This window comes from Crinia signifera, chromosome 3, assembly GCF_055691185.1.
Source record: "Crinia signifera chromosome 3, ASM5569118v1, whole genome shotgun sequence".
In the NCBI taxonomy this organism is placed as follows: Eukaryota; Metazoa; Chordata; class Amphibia; order Anura; family Myobatrachidae; genus Crinia; species Crinia signifera.
Window position 1 is genome coordinate 131,483,913 of NC_139219.1, and position 25,864 is coordinate 131,509,776.

The following is a 25,864-nucleotide window of genomic DNA, read 5'->3' on the forward strand; positions in this document are numbered from 1 at the left end:
CTATGGCGGTTCTAACTGACATCCGCCAGGTGATGCTTCTTATTTCTATCTATCTTCACTCTCTAATCGGCAATCAATTTCAACACTTCACAGAACTTAATGCAAATTATTGGCAATAAACAATATACTCTGTCACGGATAACCAGTCACTGCTCAAAACAATGGTCCCTCGTCGACAGGTCCTCACATGTATACAGTCCCTATAATAGTGTGCACACTAATGTAAAACAGTCCTCTGAACACATGGGCAGGCAGATCACCTTGGGGCAACCTCCTGTTGGTAGCTGCAAAACAGGCTGCAGACATAGCCTCAGTACATGGCTGGCTTTTACAGTGAGAGTCTCACAGGTGCTGTCCCCGCTCTGGCTCTAGGGGTTCCCCTATTCTTGACAAGCAGCTAATGCTGTGGCTTGAAGCAACAACCCCTCTCTGTATGTGGGTTGTAAACAGGTGATATGGGATGACCCTCCTGGGTATTACAAGGGTGCACTGCAGATGCTGCCACAGTGAGACTGAATCAGTACCTTGGGTGTTGCTGGTTCCTCTGCTGGCTGGGTGCTCCAGTGTGCTCTCTCTCTCTCTCTCTCTCTCTCTCTCTGTCTTCCTGTTTCTTCTCACACTTGGGACAGCAGCCTTCTTCACCTTCCTCTTACACTCCTTTACTCTCTGACACTGGGTTCTGCAGCTCCACACTGATGCTGTATTTCACAGGGCTTTCTCTTCTCTCCTCTCTGCACACTGCTGCTGGGATCACCTCTGACCTCCCAACTTCCTGTCACACGTAGAGGGGAGCTGGGACACTAGCTGAGTCTGTTAACCCCTCATAGCCCTGCAGCTTCCACAAGCAAAGGAGGTTTTCTTCTGAACAGCTTTGACAATTAAAATCTCTTTGGGGGCACAAGAGTACACCAGTGGTGGACTGCCACATACCCTCCAACATCTGAGGGTCAGAAATCGGTACAAAATCAGAAAGGGATGTGGCCACACCTCCATTTCTATACTTTCAATGGTACAGTTTCTAGGATGTGTAAATACAGGCACTGAGTGCGTGGAGACCGGGGTGGGCATTACTTACCACGCCATAATTAATTAAAAATTCAACGCTCCCTGCCACTCCCGCTCCCCTCACCAATCCTGCCTGCAGCAGTCTCTGAGGTCTGGAGATCTGTAAAGCACATGCACCGGGCATCTCTACCAGTGGGGCAGAGATGAGTGTGGGAGCAGGATACATGCACCACTGCAATGTACCACTGGGAATGGGTGCAATGGGCCAAATTCTTCCCTACACCCGCCGGGCCAATTAACCGATCCAGCCGTCGCAATCATCAATGGGTGCATTAATAAGGTTTGGAGTGTAAGAAGTTGAAGAATAAGACTGAGATAAAGATTTTCCATGTTAAAGTGTACAATAAATCGTGAAAAAAATGTGTACGTAGAAGTACAATCAAAAAATTAAAGTAGGATTAAAAAATAAGTTCTGATTCAAACTGATTATTGTTTGGATGGGGGTGGGTTGCGAAACAAATCTATAGGTGGAGGGGGTATGGATATAGTGGGCATAATTGGTGTTTGGTACACCTACAGGGGGTCCTCAATTGATGGGATTTTCACTGCAGTGTCATGGTCACAGTGTCACCATAAGGGGATTTCCAATTGGGGTCTAGGTGGTCTTTTAGGAACCCTTTACAATCCCGTAGGTCTCTTCTCCTTGAGCCTACGGTCCCCTTTAATGATAGTCAATCACTGAGGGAGACCGTAGGCTCCAGGAGAAGAGACCAACAGGATTGTAAAGGGGTCCCTCCTGGAGGGGGTCATGTTGGGAGGTATGTCTGTGTATTATACTGTTTTTGGGTGTGTGTTGTAGTGAATGTGGGTGTGTGTTGTACTGTGAGTGGTGTGTTATGTGTGTGTGTTGTGTGTATCTGCCGAATGTGTAAGTTTGTGAGGTGCGCTACGTATACATGTGTGTGTAGTGTGCTGTGCCTATCCTGGCAATGTTTGTGTGTGTTCTGTGTGTTTCTGTATCTGCACAATGTTTAAGTGTGTCTGTTCTGTGTGTTTGTTGTACTATTTTTGGGTGTGTGTTGTAGTGTATATTGGTTTGTGATGTACTGCATGTGGTGTGTTATGTGTGTGTTTTGTTGTGTGTATCTGTCCAATGTGTAAGTGTGTGCGGTTCGCTACGTATATATGTGTGTGTTGTGTACTATGTGTGCGCGTGTACAATGTGTATTTTGTGTGTGATGTGTAGTCTATGTACAGTATATCCTCAATTATTCCTAATTGTTTAAAGCCTTCACCATAATGTTAGAATGTGTCATTCATACTCAATGACAGCAATGAAATCAGGTGTGGAGTTGTTCCTTCGCAACGGTTTCCCAGATTGTCGATCTTTTTCCCAGATCATCAATGAAGGCAAATTAAAACTTGGTGTTTTTTAAATTTCTAAGTGAAATTTCCCAAAAACGGCTTCGAGGTGCACACCACCGGGTCCAGAGGTATCTTGCTGCTGAATTTGGTGTCTCTGAGTGCCACGGTGTGTCCGCAATGCAACGGACACGCACACACACACGCAAACACACACACTCTTCAACTTATTATATAGCAACTACAGAGCGGAAGTGCCTCATCTGACGACTTCCGCCCAGATGCATGGAGGACACTGCGGGTCCGGGGATGCAGCAGCCACAGTTTTAAAAGGTGAGGTGGTGGGGTTGTATTTTGTTGTTTGTTAGCTGAAAATGGGGGCTAAGCACCCCTGAAACGTTGTAAGAATTAAATAACCTTTTGCATAAGACCCACGAGTGCCGCGCAGTGGATTCCTTCATTGAAACCACCTGTACCCAATATGTGTATGTATATATATATATATATATATATATATATATATATAACAGTAGTAATAGTAACCATTAGCTTATTATTACCTACTTTCCATTCACCTGGAACCAGTCTCTATGGTCCCTGAGCAGGAATTGGCTCAGCACTGCAGCAAGTTCCTAGCAGGGGGTCAATTCTTTGAGTTTCCCATCTCTGAGGCAGGGTTCCAATCAAGATGCCCATCTGACCCAGTTTATCCCCACCTCCTCAGACATGTGGGTGGCCAGCATTGCAGGATCACCCGCGAGTCACATTCACCTGGGACCTTCTCTGACACTACTGATATGTGCAGTGGCCAGGGTTCCTTGCACAGGTGCTGCTGCAAGCACTCCTGTTTGACTGTCAGTCCACAAGCTTCTGTTAGCTCACAGCCAGAGCAAAATTCAATATACCATGATGCTATCCTTCCTTCTTCTTGCACAGCATGATAACAACACTGCCTTCCGTGCCTCCACACAGTCAAACCCAGGACACCAGTAACGGCAGTTCCCCCCTGATTGCAGCTCTGCCAGCAGGCATGGAATACTGTTTTTATGGTTAGGGATAAACCAAAAAAGGCTGATTGATCTGGGCTTTACATGGGCACAGAGATTGGCAGTCATCAGTGACCCAGGATGCCCACTAGGGAGGTACAGATTGGGCACTGAGAATTGTGCTGGGGGGCAATGTGACATTTTATCTAAAAAAAACAAAAAAATTTTGAATAGAGTCCATCCTCTAACCGAAAGCATATGGTTATGAAGCAAAACAGTAAGAACAAAACAACTTCAAATATATTCCAGTTCACATTTTTCAAGGAACACATTTACAGTAACAGGTGTGATGACAGTTCGTTGATCAACATATCAGCAACATTATCCTCACTTGCTCTGTCATCTACATTGATGGACTTATTCTCCACTAACTCCTAATAAAATGATGTTCAATGGCGATGTGTTTGGACCGTCCATTACACTCCGTCTTTTCTCCGGGCATGGGCGTGGCTACTCATTCGGCTGGGCTCAAAGATCCCTGCGACATTCTTTCTACTGCCAGTACACCCAACAATACATGTTGCTGCTTTGGTTCTTGTTTTATTGTACCAGTTCGTGGTACTGTCTCGTGGAACACCACATCTCTGGATTTTAGTGGTAATTTACTGGTAATTTCCCAAAGCCTGTATCCTATGCTCTCTTCACAGTATCCGAGTATAATAGATTCAACTGATTTTGGATCTAGCTTACTTCTTTTCTCTTTAGGTACAGTAAATGTACAAAAGCTTTACAGCTCTACAGACACAAAAATTACTAAAATTTTACCTTTCACTGCAACTGTAGGTTTCAGTGAAATGATTTTTGAGGTATACAGCTGTATACAGGAATGCAGTTAAATCTTTATTTTCATATTCTCTGCCATTGTCGGATCTCAATACGTTCATTTTGAGACCTATCTGAGTCTCTACTAAGCTCTTGTACTCCGCAATTTTGCTGACATTGTCACTTTTAGCATTAAGGAAGTATACGTGTGATATTCTTGTGGTGTCATCAGTAAGAGTCATGAAATATCTGTAGCCACTGATTGATTCAACCTCATACGTCAGTGTGCAGTAAAGCTAGGAGGTGGCTCTGCTCTACTAACTGACTTTGGAAATGGATTTTGAGTCTGCTTTCCCTATATGCAACTCTCACACACATATCTCTCATTGTTACTCACAGTGATTCCTGTTGCCATTCTATCTAGTAGTTTCTTTTTACCATGGTAAGAATGGAATAAAAATATCATTTATTTTTAATCAGAAGTGTACACTCTTTATTCATCACTTATTTGCATAGCATTTAAACATTCTTTGATAGGTCCGTTTCAATGCAAAGTGCCACCGTAAGGTGTAAACCCCTCTTTAACGCGTATACTTAGAAGGTATTGGTAGTATACCTTCCACACTTTGCAGCAGAAATACCCTCTACACCGTCCACAGGGCAATCTTCCTGACAACCCATCCCCCCAACTTTCAGTGACAGTGTTGGCCACACCTGTCTCTCTGCGTTGTGCTTTTGTCCGCAGCGTCCCACCCCAGCTAAATTCAGTGTGAATCTGTGGACTACGGAACTCCTTGGAGAATCAAAGCAGCATGGTCCTCCGCCAGGAAAAGGGCAGGCATCGCCAACTGATATCAAAGCCGCCCCAGCGAAAGCAAAGCACTGGGTGACGGCATCGTAGCCTCCCGGCGAAAGCGCTACACAGAGAGACAGGTGCTGCAAACACTGTTACTGAAAGCCGGTGAGAGACAGTTCTCTCCCCAGTGTGAGTAATTATTGCTCTTTGGTGGATACTACACAAGTGCAGATTCAGTATGGATATGGGACTACACCTCTATTTATCGCTAGAGACAGGATTATATGCATTTGCATATTTTGCCCATTCTCACTGGATATTGCATATTTTACCTAAAATCTTGTGATGGTGCATATTTTAGGCCCCGCCCTCCTCCCAACCGCGAGTCACAGCACTGCTTTGCCCTGTTACTGCTGGCCAGGTAATGGTAGAGTGTGCAGACTGGGGCAATATATGAGCAGTGTGGGGAACCATGGACCTTGACACTGCTCTAGGCTGCCAATCCATGTTGATAAAAGTCAGTCGGGGCGGATGCAATTACGAAGCTCCTGAACCTTTGCCTTCCCCTGGTCTGGGACTTTACACCAAGAGACAGACTTCTGCAGCAGAGGAGGCGGGCAAAAGGGTTGTGACATCACGCGGCGCGGAGAAAATGCTGTGTCACAGTGAGTATGCGGCACAGGGAGGAAGCCTTCCACTGCACCGCCCTCACACGCTATGCTGACATTTGATCCATCGGCGCTGAGATGAGGGTCCGTGTAGTTGATGCAAGAAGAGCTATGGACGCTGCAGTCTGCTGTAGCAGCCAGGACGACAAAAAATCCTGTGCACAACACTAGACATCTGCAGATGCTGTGGGCCTATTTTTGAGGTTTATTTGCAACTAATTGTATGCTGATTTTTAAATAAATAAGTTAAAAATTAATTTTTTATTATTGAATGTGACATATTTTAACACTTTTCATGCATATTTGCATGCATATTTCAAGCTTTTTTTGTTGCATATAATCCTGTCTCTATTTATCACCTTAAGGATATAAAGTACCGAGATATATTGAAGTACTGAGATATATTGAAACTTATGGCATTTATATCAACAAAAAGGGATATTGTGTGTTCCCTCCTTAGAAGGCTAAAATAATTTGTCATTGGACAATTATGGGGTAAGAGAACATACAAACTCCAAACATATATATCTATGATGACACATTGGGTAAGATAATATCACATTACATGAGTAAATCATTGTGCTAGGAGAAACTGAGTTGTTTCCCCAGCTCCCACTGTAGGCTACTGACTCTTCACTTATCTTGGGATTCCAGAATAATACATTTTCCATTTTGCTCCAATTGTAAATGACACTTTTACTAGTATCGTAAATGTTTCTGTGAACTATACTGAAAAACCCGAAAGACATGAACCAAGGAAACAGACACTTCTGACTTGGTAAGGTGTTCAAATAGCACCATACCTGTCCAACTTATAGCAGGGTATTACAATAACTACATCTTAACAGTCACTGCAGTCCTCGAAGATAAATGTACTATGTGACCAGCACAAGGCAAGAGAGACCCACATGTCATGTCCCTCACTGCTAAAGTGTAAAGCTTGCACATCACCGGTAGCCACCTGACTGCAAAGGCCATTTAGGAGATGTCATGACGCAGGCACCCCCCCCCCCCCCCCCCAACAATCTGAAAATGGACAATCATAGCCCCTGCAATGGTTGCTTCTCCATCGCTGCCCCATGTCACTCTGTGGAATGCATTTTTGCATGCATGTTTGCAGATCTGCAGGGCTTAGTTAATTACCCCCATGTTCGTACTCACCAATCTCAGCCCTTTATTTAATTTTTTCAATTGTCAGGATATATATTTTATACTATTCACACCATTAGGTTTCAACTTAACCCTTTGAGTGCCAAGTGAATTTGGCAAAATAGGATTGAAAATTGAAAAAGCTAACATTTGTATTCATCATAATGACTGGTAATGTGTAACTTATATAGGAAACGGAGGGTGACATTCTATGGGATGAGATAAATGCGCATTTTTTTATCTCGCACCACATCGCCACTCTTCACACTTTTTTAATTTGCATTTTTTGGTAATAATTAGCATATTTAATGGGATGCGATTTGGAGGCTGAAAAGTGCGATGTAGTGCGATTTGCGGCGAGGTGATGCAATTTTATGACACAAAAAAGTGCGATTTCTTCCGCCGGTCATGTGCGAGTTTTGAACCAATCGGAGTGCGATTTACAAGACTGCCTCTGCATGACTAAGAACCCCCTAACCTATTGGCCCACCTTTGTCCCCTCCATTATGCATCACACACCCTATATAAAGGGGCACTGGCGCCATTTCACTCTTTGATAGAAAGTAAGGAGCATGGAGAGGAGCAGTGGCAGTGTGAGCAGAGGAAGAGGTGTTGGTGGCAGAGTGAGGAGTGGCAGAGTGAGGAGTGGCAGAGGGAGCAGTGGCAGAGGGAGCAGTGGCAGAGGGAGAAGTGGCAGAGTGAGCAGTGGCAGCAGCCAGCCAAGTGGGAGAGGCAGCAGAGGACTGCTGAGGTCGTCCTCCATTACAGGGAATGGCAGCAGTGTGGCAGGCAGCATGGCCACAGCAAGGCCAGCCCAAGACCAGGCCCTGGCGGACCACAGGAGGAGGTGGAGGATCCGCTGGCAGGGGCGGATTGGGGACTAAAAGTGGCCCTGGAAATTTCCTGGAAGTGGCCTCATGTAGGCGGCAACAAATCAATAATAGGTGGAGCCAGTATAACAGTAGGCAGCATTACTACATCACTATACTTCGGTGACAGGCAAGACTAAAGCATCAATAGTGTCTGAAACTATACAGCACACATGGCAGCACCAGTTGACTGATTTGGCACACTTAACAGCACCCTTGTAGTAAGAAAAAATAAAAAAAATTGGTACTTGTTTCCTAGCACGGCGGCCACGATTTTAGTCTTATGACATAGTTTTGATTGCATCGATCGCATCGCATGCGACCAGATCGCATGCGATGCGATCAAAACGATGATATAATTGTACATGCACCCTAATGGGTGATAACTATTTTAAATGCACCCCCATTGTTAACGCCACCCCCACTATCAACGCCAACCCGAAGCGTGGCGAGCGCAGCGAGCCCGCAAGGCGGTATGCATCCTCCGACCTTTTCATACCCCCACTATCCACGTGGAGTTGATTTTACATAGTGTGGCGAGCGCAGCGAGCCAGCGTGCCTGAAGCATGGCGAGCACACGCGGATAACTTCACATGTATTCCGCGTCCCCTCCCGGGGCTCGCTACGCTTCGGGCTCGCCACACTATATAAAATCAACTCGACGTGGATAGTGGGGGTATGAAAAGGACGGAGGACGTGTACCACCGCCCCTCGCGGGCTTGCTGCGCTCGCCATGCTTCGGGTTGGCGTTGATAGTGGGGGTGCCGTTAACGCTGGGGGTGCATTTAACATAGTAATCACCCATCAGGGTGCCTGTACAATTAGAAACGCACTGCATGCCATATATATATATATAGAAATGGTGCGGCACTCTCTGCGTAATAAAGAGACTCTTACAAGAGGTGTGATCAACGTTTCAATTTTTATGGAAAAATTGTCATCAGGATAATGCAAGCAAACTTTGAGAGTGCCGCACCATTCCTACCTACATGCCCTACTTTGTGAGGGCACCGGCACAAGTTCTACAATTTACTGGGAGTGCCGATTCCTGGATATATATATATATATATATATATATATATATATATATATATACCAGCTCCCCTGGACTGTGACGGCACACATGGCAGTGCCCCTGGACTGATGCGGCGTACATGGAACACCCCTGGAATTATATAGCACGCCTTGCAGCACCCTTGAAATTGTACAGCACACATGGTAGCACCCCTTGACTGATATGGCGCACTTAACAGCAAATTTGCAGCAAGAAAAAAATAAAATACACTATTTTAATAAAAAAAAAAAAAAGCAAGCTGCCCTGGACTGAGATGACACACATGGCGGCACCCCTGGACTGATACAGCGCAAATGGCAGCACCCCTGGACTGATACCACCCTCATACATACATACATTTATACACCGCCACCCTCATGCATACATTTATACACCGCTACCATCATACATGCATACATTTATGCCACCCTCATACATACGTAGATACATGTATACACCGCCACCCTCATACAGACATACATTTAAACACCGCCACCCTCATACATACCTTTATACAGCACCACCTTCATACATACACCGCCACCCTCATACATGCATACATTTATACACCGCCACCCTCATACATACATTTATACACCGCTACCATCCTACATGCATACATTTACGCCACCCTCATACATACATAGATACATGTATACACTGCCACCCTCATATAGACATACATTTAAACACCGCCCCCCTCATACAGACATACATTTACAATGCCACCCTCATACATACCTTTATCAGCACCACCCTCATACATACACCGCCACCCTCATACATGCATACATTTATACACCGCCACCCTCATACATACAATTATACAAAGCCACCCTCATACATACATTTATATACCGCCACCCTCATACATTTATACACAGCCACCCTCATACATGCATACATTTATACACGCCACCCTCATACATGCATACATTTATACACTGCCACCCTCATACATACATTTATACACCGCTACCATCCTACATGCATACATTTATGCCACCCTCATACATACATACATACATACATTTATACACCGCCACCCTCATGCATACATTTATACACTGCTACCATCATACATGCATACATTTATGCCACCCTCATACATACGTAGATACATGTATACACCGCCACCCTCATACAGACATACATTTAAACACTGCCACCCTCATAAGACATACATTTACAATGCCACCCTCATACATACCTTTATACAGCGCCACCCTCATACATACACCGCCACCCTCATACATGCATACATTTATACACCGCCACCATCCTACACGCATACATTTTCGCCACCCTCATACATACATACATACATACATAGATACATGTATACACTGCCACCCTCATACAGACATACATTTAAACACCGCCCCCCTCATACAGACATACATTTACAATGCCACCCTCATAAATACACCGCCACCCTCATACATGCATACATTTATACACCGCCACCCTCATACATGCAATAATACACCGCCACCCTCATACATACATCTATACACCGCTACATCCTACATGCATACATTTACGCCACCCTCATACATACATAGATACATTTATACACGCAAACCTCATACATACATTTATACACAGCCACCCTCATACATACATTTATACACAGCCACCCTCATACATGCACACATTTATACACCACCCCTCTCATCCATCCATACACTGCCTCCTTCATATAGACATGCATACATACACTGTCTGTCTCTCATATACATCCATCCACAAACACAACATAGTGCAGCTACACAGATATGCAGCCTCTCACAACCCCCCCTCCCCAGCTCCATAGATGTTTAATATTCTCCTTCCCTAACACAACGCCCCCCCCCCCCCCCAACAAGACCACCGGTCCTTCCCCGCCCCCCGGGTAACTTACTGGGGAGTTGAGTGCAGTGAGTGGTACACGCTGTGCAGGTAAGGGAATGATGCCGGGCGTCCTCCAATTATATGGAGAGGGGGGAGGTGCTCCGCGGACCGCAGCCGATCGGTGTGCCGGGTGCCCCCAGCTCAGCCTCTGCGACGAGGGGGGGGGGGAGTTTGCTAGAGCCGGCGGCCCCGCCCCCTCTGACTGGTTGCCGGGCGTCCTCCAATTATATGGAGAGGGGGGAGGTGCTCCGCAGTCTGCAACCGATCAGTGTGCCGGGGGGAGGGAGCTGCATAGATCCGGGCGGCCCCGCCTCCTCTGACTGGATAGAGCAGGGGTGGCCAACCTGCGGCTCAGCCTCATTAAGGAGAGAGCCGCAGGTTGGCCACCCCTGCTCTATGCAGTCAGAGGAGGCGGGGCCGCCCAGGGACTCGGGCTTGGGCTGCCGCCTGGCTGCCACTAAAATCCTGCACACTATACAAAATGTAATGAGGCCGGGACCCAGCCACAATTCGGCCTCAATGTAATCGGCCTCCCGGGAAACTTCCCGGTCATTTTAATGGCCAATCCGCCCCTGTCCGCTGGCATCCATATCCTATACCCAGGACCTATTCCATACCCCAGAGCAGCTGCAGGAGGGCCACATGTCCGAGGTGGAGGAAGATGGAGGTGAGGAGGAGGAAGACACTGGCATGGAGGAGGAGGGGTACATGGCTGGAGTAGAAAATGAGGAGGAGGAGGTAGAAGTTGGCTGCACAAAAAGTGTCCGAAAGGTCAGATTCTCATACGAGGAAAATGCTGCGCTTGTCCGGGCTATCATACCCGTGTTTGACCGGTTACTGGGGAAAAGTCACCGCAAGACCACTGCACAGCAGAAAAGGGCTATGTGGAAGGACATCACCCAGGCGGTGAACGCTGTAAGTCAGCACAAGCCCCTGGTCAGAAATGTCAAGAAGAGGTTCAACGATATCAAGAGACAGCTCAAAAGTAAAATGGCCATGGATTTGGAGAAGGCCACCAAGACTGGCGGAGGAAGCCCCACCACTGTCTGCTATACGTCCTATGAGGTCAAGCTCAAAAGAATCATACCCCCTGAGGTCCTGCCTGGCATGCACGTCGCGGATACCGATAGGCCGCAGATGCCATCCAGAGCTGGTAAGTGTGACCACATGCAATCTTAAACATACATAGCAATGTTTTCAAACTGTAATGTTCACTTGTATTGTTATGCTAAGTAAAGTGCTGCTGTGGAACTACATAGCCCAGCAAGGTCAGGCACAAAAAATTGCCTGCTCCTACTTTCAAATTGGTCATAATGCTGGGCCTTGTAGTTCCACAACTGCTGATATTGATCAACACTTTAACATTATTTCTAGCAGCTTAACATGTATGTGGCCCAAAAAACATTGGTGTACTGGTGGTTTAGCTGCCATGCCTACATACCACAGATTATCCACCAGTTGTAATGTGTCAAATAGTTTAATAATAATCTAACAAAAAATTCAGGTGTAAAACATATGTCAAATAATGTGGGGACTACCTAATGTAGTCCTTAACCAAAGGAAGTATTGTCCAGTAATGTCATTTCAATGCATTTTTGGCATAAATGCTTATCCATTGCAAGGTAGATGATGGCTGCCCATCTTTCCTTTCACTGATTGTCCGTCCTAAAGTGCTCACGCATCAAAGAAAAGAAAGCCCGTTGGAGCAGAATCTGTGGAAGCAGGTAAATGAACAAAAAACAGGCCATTACACATACAGTACACACACCCATGTCACATCAACAATATCTCACACTACATTCATCTCCTGCTGCTACATTGCAACGGAAATGAATGTAATCTGACCTAGCCATCTCACTTATTATTAATGTCAATGTAACATGCAGTATCGGGGTACATGTGTAAGTACATAATACCGATAGGTATGTGCGTTCAGCATCTCAAGCCCTTTCAAAAACAGTACTGAAGAGAGACTGGCCTATATATGCATCAGTACTTACCTCTTCATCTGTATCCACAGGTACTGTACAACTAGGAACACAACCAACAGAATCCTCTATGATGATATTGGACGAAATGGACATCATTCTAGAACCCGTGGAGACCTTTGCGGCTGAGGAGGAAATACAGACGTCATCACAGAGTGATCTTCCCCCAAGTGGGGTGACTCCCAACCCACCCCCACCCCCACCCACAAACACACCTCATACAGCAGCTTCTGCTGCACAAGTAGCTAACTCCCTGGTAAATTTCAAGGAGAAACAAATAGAATTTATGGCCTCCCAAAGCCTGCAAATAGGGAACATCCAGGGGTACATGCGTCACACTTTTCTTCAATTAAGGAAAATTTCAAGGAGTGTACGGGTTAGTGTAGGTACTCATGTGCGCATGGCTAATAGCATTGACACCCATTTTGCAGATCTTACTTCTGCTGTAAGGGAACAGAATAGCCATATTGGCAGCCTTGCGCAAAGTATTGCTGCACTTAGCCAATCGTGTACAGCGCAGACCAATGCCTTAATAGAAAAAAAGGGGGGTTGTTTGCAAGGGGCAAACGGTAAGGCAAATGTGCCTTTTTGGGCACACTCTTTATTTTATAAATTGTATGATATGATTATTAAGTTAAAACATAACTTTTAATAGGCTTCTTAGTGTAAAATATGGAGTGTTCCTTAATTTTTGATCAGTCATTTAGTATATTATCATTGGACTGTCAATCAAACAACACATAAACAAGACAAAGACATACATACATATACACATGATATTTGTTAAATTGAAGTGTGATACCCTTTTTTATAACTTTTCACACTTCTATTGATTCACTCATGTGTTCTATTAATATTGCCTCAGCAATTGTCATTAGTTTACGTTAGTCAGCTTTGCCAGCTTGCCCAGGTATTCCCACACAGTTGTTTATATGTAATCTGGTTTCAATATCGGATTGTTGGTGCTCTATAGAGGATAGTGGTGTCCCACTCTAGTAGATATAATTAGTAAGAAAGGTCATCAATGATGAGAGAGTCCTATACTGTATAATTGATCCAGAAATAACCAATGTAATAAGACTTGTACCTCTCACAGGTTTCTCTTTCTCTTTTTTCCATTTTCCAATTCTTTCCTTTGGTATCTGATCATCTAAATCAGTGTCAGCAGTAAGCCCAACAGTATAGGACTCTCTCATCATTGATTCTATGCGCAAAGCAGATCTCTGAAAGCAGAGGTCCAACTTTTGGGTAAACTGACATTCTGCTACTACGACCCACCCCTCTCAACACTCTCTCATCCATCCAGCCCGTAGTGTCTCCCTGCAATACTGAAAAGCACCAGGGTGACTCACCAATCTGGATTGGAAAGCAGAAGTGACTTATATCTTTTTTTTTTTTTTTAATTTCAAATCTTTATTATTTTTATCATCCATAGTACAAAAGAAAAACATAACATATAACATACCGACATACAATACATTAAAATCCAGTTTAGATACATATACAGAATAGACTTCAATACCTTATTGCGCCTGTTCCCCGTCACTCCACTTTATGTCAAAAGGCTGCACTCGCAACCTCCGGCGTGGCAAGCTAAATCCACTACTATACTTACATCTTGTCAATTAATCCCTGACTGTATTTATACCCTGAGTCTATCTCATGGGTTTATATATCGACCCCGGTTTTTAGAGTAACGAGTTATCTATACATTTTTTAACCCAACTAGGTGCATTGGACGATTGCGTTTTACTGCCAGCAAAATACCTCAGCCCCGACTGGTTTATACCACTATGCCGCACCTATCATATCAATAATTAATTTGTAAAGCTTGTGATGCATGTGTACTTGAGAGAGAAAAAAAAAAAATTATATTAGTGCTATATAGTGAGGAATTCATACCATATGACAATTATTTATTTATCATACCCTAGTGCATTAAGACTACTAACAGACCTTTTAAAAGGATATAGTGACCGGCAGCGAGTCAGCGCACCGTTAATCTAACTGTGTCCAATGATTATTATACTGAGTTATTATATTTCATAATAAGCAATCCCAACCCCGCAATTGCCCACCCCTCCATAACCTTACCCCCCGTTCAGTGCTTAGTGACTCTGTCCTAAAGACAATATACCTTAAATTAAACATAGTAATATGAGGAATTAATCCATTTGTGCCATATTAATTTAAATTTAGTTAACAGGCTACGGTTAGCGTATAGTGATTGCTCCTGTCTGCTGATGTAATTCACTAGTGCTACCCAGTGATTCAACTCGGGGGCAGCTTTAGCCATCCAATTTCTACCAATTATGACTTTCGCCAATGCACATAGATTGTTAATGTAGATTTTCTCGTTACCACAAATAGTATCACCCACTACACCCAATAGGCAGCACTTAACAGACAATGTCTCCTCCCTTACCCCTGTGTCTACCATTACGTTTTTAACTTCTTCCCAGAACTTTGCCATACTCTGACACTCCCATATCAAATGCATAAAGGATCCGGTAGGATCACTGCACTTGGGGCAAGTTGCGGCAGATTTTCCTGGGAATTTGGTTAATGTTTTTACAGTCAGGTAAGATCTATGAAGTATATACAATTGCGTTAATTGGACCCGAAGGGAGTTTGTGGCTTTGTTTATAGATTTCATTGCATTCAACCAATTTTCCTCACTAAGTTCACCCACGTCTTGTACCCATTTGTCCCGCAGACCCATCAATTCGTCTTTATGCACTTCTTTACCCATTATCTTATATATCCTGGAGACTGACTTTTTTTTATTGCTAGACATTAATATAGTTTTTATTAAAGAGTCCCCAAAAATCGGGGCATCTTTAGGAAAGTGTGACTGAATTACACTTCTTAATTGAAGGTATTGGTAAAAGTGTGTCTGAGGCAAATTAAATTCTAGTTTTAATTGAGTAAAAGATTTAAGCCCCGTTGGAATAAAGATCTGATGTAATTTGGTAACCTCATAGGAGTGCCAAGCCTCATTGATCTGTAAGTTGGACACTTCTTGGTCTGTAAGCTGATCCACAATCCGAACATCTCTATCTAGAAAGTCTACGCCCATTATTTGATCTACCTCTTGCCAGATTTTAATGGCCTGTACCGTTAATGGCGGGTCGATACTTTTTAATTCCCCTAATATGATTCTCTGAGCCGGGCTGTCTCCAGAGGTTGAAAGGGAGGATAACTTATTGGCGTACTCCCAGCCAAATTCCCCCTGTAGGAACCAAGTTTTTAATTGAACTAACTGGGCGGCCAAATAATATCGCCTCATATCTGGCAGACCCAGTCCTCCTTCACCATTACCCCTCATCAATTTATTTAAACTAATTTAATGACGCGCTCCGTTCCAGATAAACGCAGCTATAATACTATTAAGTTTCCGGAATAGGGGTTTCGGGAGATAGATAGGGGAATGCTGAAAAGCATATACAAATTTGGGGAGAACTGCCATTTTTACCAGGTTTATTCTCCCTGTAACTATCAGGGGAAGTTTGGACCAAGATTTAATTTTATCCTTTAACCAAACAAATAAAGGCTGAATATTAAGTTGGACATATTCACTAGGATCCCAAGATATATTAATACCAAGGTATTTAAAAGTTGTGACCCATTTCAGAGGATGGGCTGGTAGTGGAGACTGTCTCAAGGGTGGACTAACTGGGAAAATAATAGATTTAGACTTATTTATTCTGAATCCTGTAAAATCACCAAAGTTGTCAATCAACTCCAAGACCACCTTGAGGGACTTTCTATGATCCATTAGATAGATTAAGAGATCGTCGGCATATAATGAAACAATATCATTACTGCCACCCAACGGGAAGCCCATAGTTACTGGGTGTTGCCTCAGCAGGCAATCCAGGGGCTCTATTGCCAGGGCAAACAGGACAGGGGAGAGGGGACACCCCTGTCTCGTCCCCCTGGCAAGAGCAAAAGCTGGCGATGTCCATCCATTTACGGTGACCCGCGCCCTCGGACCGGTGTATAAAAGTTGTATCCATTTAATGAAATTTGGCCCCAGTCCGAACGCGCGGAGCACCGCCCAGAGATAGGGCCACTCAATAGCGTCGAAAGCTTTAATTGCATCCAGCGAGACTATAATTGAGCCACCGTTGTCCTTACTGACAGTCTGAAGATGGGTATAGAGATGACGTATATTAATAGAGGTATCTTTACCGGGCATAAAACCTGATTGATTATGGTGAATTAATGTAAGTATATGTTGATTTAATCTATACGCAAGTATTTTTGCCAAGATCTTGGCCTCAGCGGAAATCAGGGATATTGGCCTATATGAATCGAGATCCCGGGCCGATTTCCCGGTTTTTAAAATTACAACAATTTTGGCCTCGGACATTGTTGGGGGGATGGTGCCATCAGCGAAATAGTTATTAAGTGTCTCCAAGAGTAGCGGTGCTAAAAAGTTCCGATACTTCTTGTAGATTTCCATGGGGATCCCGTCTAATCCGGGTGCTTTGCCACTAGGTGAGTCATCGATTGCTTTGACAACCTCGGTGATCATCAGGGGGGATTCTAATTCTGTCCTGGCATCTTTATGTAGGGCAGGAAGAGCAATATTAACTAAAAATTCTTCAATCTCAGTTGGACTGTGCTGTAACTGGGAAGTATATATCCCTGAGAAGTATGACCTAAATGCTTCACCTATTTGTGGGGTGGAGCTTACTAGTTCCCCCTTTTCATTTATGATAGAACTGATAGTTTTAGAAGCTAGCTCCGCTCGTGACAAGAAAGAAAGGTATTTACTTGACTTATCAGAATTGCGGTATTTTACCTGGGTTTTATGGAGCATAATTTTGGCATTTTCGGCCTTTAGTGCCTCTAACCATATACTCTGAGCCTTTAACCAGGACTGAAAAGCACTATCGGTGTTATTAGACAGGTATTCTGCTTCCCTAGCCAAACTAATTTCTTCTTTCTCCTGGATTATCCTTCTACATTCTTTCTTAAATTCAGCTATATATTTCCGTAGGGTTCCCCTCAGATATGCCTTAAAGGCATCCCATAATATTGCTGCCGAGGCAGAACCTTGGTTAACCTCCCAATATTCCCGCCATTGTTCTTCCAGATTCACACTACTATTAATATTATGTAACCAATTAGAGTTGAAACTCCAGAAGCTGCACCCCCGATCGGTGTTCAGAGAGAGTTCCATATAGACCGGTGAGTGGTCTGAAATACCTCTCGATCTATATTCGATCTTATGAACTTGGGGGGCGAGGCTATTGGAGACCAATATATAGTCAATCCTGGAGAAAGTGGAATATGATGTAGAGAAACATGAGTACTGACGAGTGGAGGGGTTTTGTATCCGCCATGGATCAACCCATCCAACATTTTGCATAAAGTTTGCCAATCCCCTGTTTCCTCGGCCCATTCCACTATTACCACTTCTCCACCGATCTAATTGAGGGTCCAGAATATTATTTAGATCCCCCATACAAATGACCGGGGAGTTCGGAGAGTGGGCTGCAAATTCAATAGCTTTAGTAAGGATTTTATACGAGAAGGGAGGTGGAATGTAGATAGACAAAATAATAAACGGAGAATCCGCAATTAAACAATCTATAAATATATAACATCCCCCTGGGTCAGACCAAACCCGATTACAAGTAAAAGACAACGTTTTTTTTATCAACAATGAAACTCCCCTAGCAGAGGAGGTAAAGGAGGCATGGCAGGAGTATCCAACCCATGGTTTCTTTAGGGCCAATTGTTTCCCTCCCACCAAATGAGTTTCTGTCAGAGCGACTATATCCGGGCCCATTTTTCTTAGATGATTCATAACTAGGGAACGTTTTATTTTACAATTCAGTCCCCGGACATTCCAGGTCACTATTTTAATATTAATGCCTTGGTTGTTAACCCCTGCCATACCTCACTATTACATGCGTCCCTACAGCAAGGTAACAAGTCAACAGGCGCAATGTATCACTGGATTTACACAAAAACAATACAAACTGTACATATACCCTCCCCCCCGTCCCCTCCCCCCTCCCTGTATACCTCCCAGTGCTAGGCATACCTAATCCTATCTATCCCCCCTCCCCAGAAAAGAAAAAAAAAAGGGGAAAAAATATACACAAGTATCGAAACAAGAAGGCCTTTCGACCCCACTCACTTCTATTTGGGGGCTAAAAAAAAATAACTAAGAAGAGAAGGAAGAGGAGAAAAATAAAAAGAAATCAGGCCACCAATATGCGGGAGAGAGCCCCCTGGCTATTTAATTTCTACGAACATGTTTGCCTAAGCCTCTGCCAGCTGTCGAGAACCGGGGCTATTAACATCAAGCCATTTTAAAGCTTCCTGCGGGGTTGAGAAAAATAGAGTCTCGTTGTTGTAGATCACCCTAAGTTTCGAGGGGAACAGCATTGAATACAGATGGGTCTTTTCCCATCTTGGCAGGGGATGGCGCTGGCGTCGCCAGCCGCCATCCCCCGCCAGCGCCATGGCGATCGTGAGAAGGGGACGCGCGCGCACGAGAGGCGCGCGCGTCCCCTTCTGACGGCGCTTCCATACGTTTCCCCGGGTCCCCGCCGGCTTGCCGGCGGAAACCCGGGGTCCCTGCCGACTGCCCGCACCCCCCCTAACCCCCCCCTAACCCTGTCCGTCTCTCTGAGGCGGAGATGGACAGGGTTTCCGTCGCGCTAGCGACGGAGACTGAGACGCGCGTGCGCGTGAGACGCACGTGCGTCTCAGTCTCCTCGCTGGCGTGGCTGCTGGCGGGTCGCCAGCGCAGACGCCATGGCGACCCGCCAGCAAGGATGGGACAAGACCCATCTGTACTTGATACTCTTCTCACGGAGTCGCCTTTTCACGTCCATAAACCTTGCCCTGTCTTTCTGTACCTCTAAGGCAAAATCTGGAAATACTGCGATCTGAGTTCCGTTAAGCATCAGTGGACCCTTTAAGCGTATTAAACGCAAGAGAGTATCTCTGTCCTGAAAATTCAAGAACCTTACAATTAGGGTCCTTGGGGCAGATCCCGGAGAGAGTGGTCTGGGGGGCACCCTGTGCGCCCGCTCTATGGCGAGTTGCTTTGAAAACGCTTCCTGGCCAATGGATGTACATAACCATTCTATTATGAATTTTGGGGCATCGGATCCCTCCTCCTTTTCAGGGATACCCACAAAACGCAGGTTGTTTCTGCGAGATCGTCCCTCAATATCCAGCAGTTTTGCCCTCATCTCAGTTACTTGTTGAGACAGTCTGTCAACTTTTCGGGTACAGTTACTGCTGTTGTCCTCAACAGCCGATATCCGTAATTCAGCTGCACTAATCCTTTCTGTTGTTTTTTTTAAGTCCAGCTTAATCGAGGATATGTCAGTTTGTAAATCCTTAATTTGGTCAGACAGACGTTGTTCTGATGTATTAATTGCTTCTAATATCTGTTGAAGGGTATTATCGGGTGCCGGTGAAACTGGCTTGCTTTTTGCGGGGGTTGTTTGCGGCGTGGTGTTGGGAGTCTGTGACGCATTGCCCCCTTGTGCTCGGGCAAACTTTTCCAGACGAGCGGCTGCAGTTGCGTTACCTGTCTTGCCCATTTTTATAATTGAATTCGCTGGTTGTCCCAGCCAGATTATAGTCTTGCAACAATATACCAGTAAAGCAGGTAGGGGAAACTATTCCCTACACACGGGCCCCTGCCTCAGTTTTCGCCGCTGGGATACTATCCGGAGGGGAATTTGAAGACAGCCTCAATTTTACATGAGTCTAATTGAGAAACAAAAAAAATTCAGACTTAGAGTGTAATAGGCAGCTTACGTTATATATGCCTTTTTAATATATGAGGGTATGAGGGAAAAAAGAGGGGACCCTCTCACTGTCCCCAATTCCAGTCACCTCTATCCGGCTGTATTTAGTCACTGACTTGGAGGGCCAGTCAGATATTACTACTCCAAACACCAATGTCACTCCCCAAGAGCAGATAGTATCATACGGTCACAGGTAGTAAATAATGAAGTTATACTGCACCAGATTGTTGCATATTCAGTTCATTTGAATGATGGCTGACTGGTGTATACAATCTTCGAGCAGCTGAAAACCTTCTCACTGTCTCCCCTGTTTGCAGCGTCTGTATTGTCAGCTTTATCAGCAGAGTGCCGGTGCCATAGGCTGTAGTGATCTCTACAGAGAGCAGCCAGATATACCTCGCTTTGCTCCGTCTGTGTCCCTCTCTCACCTCTTGCCCGGATCGTCTTGCTGCAGGTTGGGGAGTAAATAGTGAGGTGAGACCCTCTCACTGTCTCACCCTCACGTTGCTCCATCTGTGCCACACACTCGCCTCTTGCCACTTGCCCAGATCGTCTTACTGCGGCTGGGGAGTAGATGGTGAGGTGAGACCCTCTCACTGTCTCACCCTCACGTTGCTCCGTCTGAGCCGCGCACTCGCCTCTTGCCCGGGTCGACACGGAGCGTCTCTCTAGCCTGGCTCTCTCACTGCCCGGCGATGCACCAGAAGCGGGCGGGCGTGTAGTCGCGTGTAACGCAACCTCCGGGAGGGGAAGGGTAAGGATGCTGCTCCACTAGCTGTGACAGTATAGTTCCGTCTGTCCAACAGCACACCAACGGGTACTCCAGGTATTACGATAGGGAGAGTTTGTGCCGCAGAGCCCGCGTTGTTGTGCCAGTATACCGGTTTTTCAGGATCTTCAGTGGCTTAGTTTGGCGGATTTTTACATAGCCCAGGGAGCTCTCACCTCCACCTCACTCACTCCTGCACTGCCGTGGCCCCGCCTCTGAGAAGTGACTTATATCTTAGTTCCCATATACAACCAACCTGGTACTCTCATTCGACACCAGTGCCGGACGCTACCTATATACCCTATTCGGGCTGGAATCCAGCAAGGCCAATAAGGGGACAGTTTGGTAACCAAGGAGGAGACCCCTGGGGAAAAACTGGTATGGTAGCATAGGCAGGGTGATCGAACAGCAGACACACAGGAGCCACCGGTTGTAGGAGCACTTCTCACATGGGACCTTTCTTACTAATAATATCTACTAGAGTGGGACACCACTATCCTCTATAGAGCACCAACAATCCGATATTGAAACCAGATTACATATAAACAACTGTGTGGGAATACCTGGGCAAGCTGGCAAAGCTGACTTACGTAAACTAATGACGGATTCAGTATTGAATCCCGGCGGTCAGAATCCCGGCGTTCAGAATCCCGACGCCGGAACTCCGACAGCCGAAATGCCGACAAGGGGGGGACGTGGATCGCCCCCCCTTGCGGGCTCGCTGCGCTCGCCACGCAGCGGCCCCGGTGCCTCGCTACACTCGGCACACTAATTTATTCTCCCTCCAGGGGTGTCGTGGACACCCCAGGAGGGAGAATGTGTCAGCATTTTGGAGGTCGGGATTCCGGCGTCGGGATTCTGAACGCCGGGATCCCGACCGCCGGGATTTTAACTGCATCCCCTAATGACAATTGCTGAGGCAATATTAATAGAACACATGAGTGAATCAATAGAAGTGTGAAAAGTTATAAATAAGGGTATCACACTTCAATTTAACAAATATCATGTGTATATGTATGTATGTCTTTGTCTTGCTTTTGTGTTATGTGTTGTTTGATTGACAGTCCAATGATAATGTACTAAATGACTGATCAAAAATTAAGGAACACTCCATATTTTACACTAAGAAGCCTATTAAAAGTTATGTTTTAACTTAATAATCATATCATACAATTTATAAAATAAAGAGTGCGCCCAAAAAGTCACATTTGCCTTACCGTTTGCCCCTTGCAAACAACCCCCCTTTTTTTCAGTTACAAATACTGAATGTGTTGGGCGCACCACCAATCCGAGACTACAAAAATCTATAAAAGTAGTCCAACATATTGGTCCTAACAGATGTTTTTCTAGAATGTTCTAATTGATGATAAAAGTCTGTGTGGATCCAAACCCCCTTTTCTGTGCAATGCCTTAATAGGTATGCAGGCACAACTTCAGCAGATGGAAGGCAATGTCAAAGGTGCAGCAGCATCTACACTGAGTAGTATATCTAGTACCCCAGTAAGTGGCTCCCCCACTTCCCCACCCCGTCGGAGTATTAGGACCCGGGGTGGCCTGGGTGCAGCTTCAAGAAGTGGTTTAGGGTGGCCTGATGGTGGGAGAAAATAATTCATATTTTTTTATACATTTTTAATTTGCATCTAATATGCAATACATCTTGTTACATCCCCCAACACTTTGAATGTTTGAGTGACAAAAATGCAGGTTGTTTATGACATACTATACTGCAGTAAAAATGTCTAAACGCATACCATTTTGTCTGTGTATTATTTTTAAAGCAATTGTTGTGTGAAATATGACATAGTGTAATGGTATATGACAATGGGATTGCTGAAAAGTAGTGTTGGGTAACTTCTGGCCCGTCAAAGGTTGTGGAACTACATATTCCAGCAAGCTCTGGCACTCATTGCTTGGACTGTAATGGTTATAGTGTGTCAGGGCATGCTGGCACGTGTAGTTCCACAAACACCAGGTGAGCCATGTTTTAGAGAAAAATTAATTCATACATGTTACAAATGTACTTACAAGGTTGATTACAGCAAGGGATAGGTCAGCACCACCAGCTGCATCAGTTGGGCTTTGTGTATTAGGCTAAATGTGGGTGGAAACAGATGGTATTGCAAATAGCAAGGATGAACAAGGTCACTTCGTACCGTACTCACCAGAGGCAGAACTCTGGGAGGCAATGGAGTCATCTGCCGCCGGGCTCTTGCTCCCAAGGGGGCACCGCTCCTCCCCATGCAAATTTAAATCAGTTATTTAGAAGCCAAAATATTGCTTCTGTGGCTGAGTTCTGAAATATATATGTGTTCTCTATGTCTCTTTCTATATTTATTAAAATAAATATATATTTTATATAAGGTTATATAAGGTTATAAGGTGTGTGTGTGTGTGTTTGGGGAGGGGGCACCAATATATATTTTGCCTCCGGGCAACTGGAACGAACTTAAGCCACTGGTACTCACTAAAGATGTCGATGTGATACACATATCAAGGTATCTTTGTGGAGCAGGTCCTGTTACCACTCCTCTTACAACCAGTTCCCCCAGGCAGACGGTATGCCGAAAAAACAGAGGGAATGACCGGGCTCAGTACCAAAATTTATTACTGTATAGTGGCCCAATGGCCATAAGTCACAAAATACAGAAAGAAAGGATAAAATAAAATATAAAAACAAACTCACTTATCTTCCGACATGTTTCGACGGTCCCAGCCAGCTTTCTCAAGGATAGATAGTGAGTCAATCAAACAGGGTTTATATAGCAGTATGGAGCAACCATTTCCGGTTCAGCATAATTATGGTGAACGGGGCTCTTAGCTTAAAGTGAGCTAACTGATATGGGGATCTATATAGAGCCTTTTTAGCGGGTAGGTTTCCAGTTTAATAACAATGGGGTCCGGGGGTTATGTGATATGTTATAACTAAATATAACTCCGGTCCGGTAACTGAATTACCTACTTCCGGGATGTGGAATGCACGCCCGAAAGTCAGATGTCACGCATGTGTGTGTCTCCGTCTGCAAGGTGTCAAATGTTTCCCCAGGCAATGTGTGGGTTTGTAATGTGCGGCATGCGTGTGGGACGTGGAACGCACGCCCGGAAGTCGGATGTCCGCTCTGTGACACACATATGCGTGTCTCCGTCTGTAAGGTGTCAAATGTTTCTCCTGGCAATGTGTGGGCTTGTAATGGGCGGCGTATCCGCCGGAAGTCTATTGCTTCCCCGATTTGGAGCGCATAATACAGGGATATGACCAATTAGCGGTCTTTAATGGATGTGTTCTAATAATCCATACTACCTTAAAAGTGTATTAAATTCTCCTTCAAGATGATAAGCTGATTCCTCAATTTAATATAGCAGGAAACGCTATTGTCATCTTACGTGTAACCCCAAAATGCGTCCTCCATTTTCCCAAATGCTGAACAGTTGTTACATGGTTCCTCCATTTACAAAAATAGATACATACAACATATGTATATATCAACAAAAATATTAAATACACACAATAAATACATTATATACTATCTCAATATAATAGCTGTAATTATTATTAACAAGCAGCAGCACGTGTGGATAAATAAATCCATTATATATTATATCAATACAATAGCAGCAATAGTTAGCATCAAGTGTGGATATACAAACACAATAGCAGCAATTATTATTAGTAGATAGCAGCAAATGTAGATATATTAATAAATAGCGACATATAAAATCAATAATCTCTAAAAACAAATATATATAAATGTATGCTCATAAAAAACACTTCAATTCAAATTCGTGATTCAAGCCATGCGGAGTAGAAGTGGACAGATTGAATATCCATCTCATCTCTGTTTGGGCAAGTCTAATATCTCTGTTATTGTGTCGCCAGTTGCATTTAACCGCCTCAAGCCCCCAAAATCCTGTGATTGACTTGACTGAGCTGTTATGCATCTCTAAAAAATGCAAGGAAAACAGATGTTCTTTAAAGCCTTTCTTAATATTGCGAACATGTTCGGCAAGTCGTATCTTTAGATTCCTTTTGGTCTTGCCGACATACAATTTATCGCAAGAGCACCGGATGGCGTAAATCACATAATTTGAATTGCATGTGATGAATTGCTTTGGGTTGACCCTGGGCACAACCTATTTGACATTCTCCCATCGGGCAGACGCTTCAGATCGATCCCTGCCAAATCATCCAGATCTGCGAATAGCTTCTGTCCGTTAGTTATCCACCAATTGAACAATGTGCTACAAATGAATTCAAATAGACTCGTCTAACTATGTTCATCATTGAAACGTTAAATATCCAATGTATGTACACAAAAAAGTTGAAATGTCTCTGTATGTCACACCTCCCCCGTGTTCCCTTGCTTGTAGCTGCTCTGTAATCCACAAAAAATTCCTAGTATACGCAAGTATACATGGCCAATAAAGTTGATTCTGATTAGAGCGTTATTACATAAATATGATAGGCTTGCCTGAAGAGGTGAGTTTTCAGGGAACACTTGAAGGTTTGGAGGCTAGTAGAGAGTCTTATTGTGCGTGGAAGGGCATTCCATAGGATGGGAGCAGCCCAATGAAAGTCCTGTAGTAGTGAATGGGAGCTGGTGATCCGTGCATAAGAGAGACGCAGATCTTGCACAGAGCGGAGTGGTCGAGTTGGGAGATATTTTGTGATAAGTAAAGAGATATAAGCTGGGGCAGTATGGTTTATAGCTTTATATG

The 25,864-nt window shown here is 44.5% G+C and overlaps 1 long non-coding RNA gene across 1 annotated transcript in view; it reads right to left on the bottom strand.

Annotated features, from left to right (window-relative positions):
• Positions 1-24,472, bottom strand: part of LOC146063780 (uncharacterized) — an 88,275-nt gene extending 63,803 nt beyond the window's left edge. The window contains exon 1 of the long non-coding RNA XR_014471662.1: positions 23,835-24,472. This is a non-coding gene — a long non-coding RNA (uncharacterized LOC146063780). The remainder of the gene's footprint in view (positions 1-23,834) is intronic.
• Positions 24,473-25,864: the final 1,392 nt, after the last annotated feature.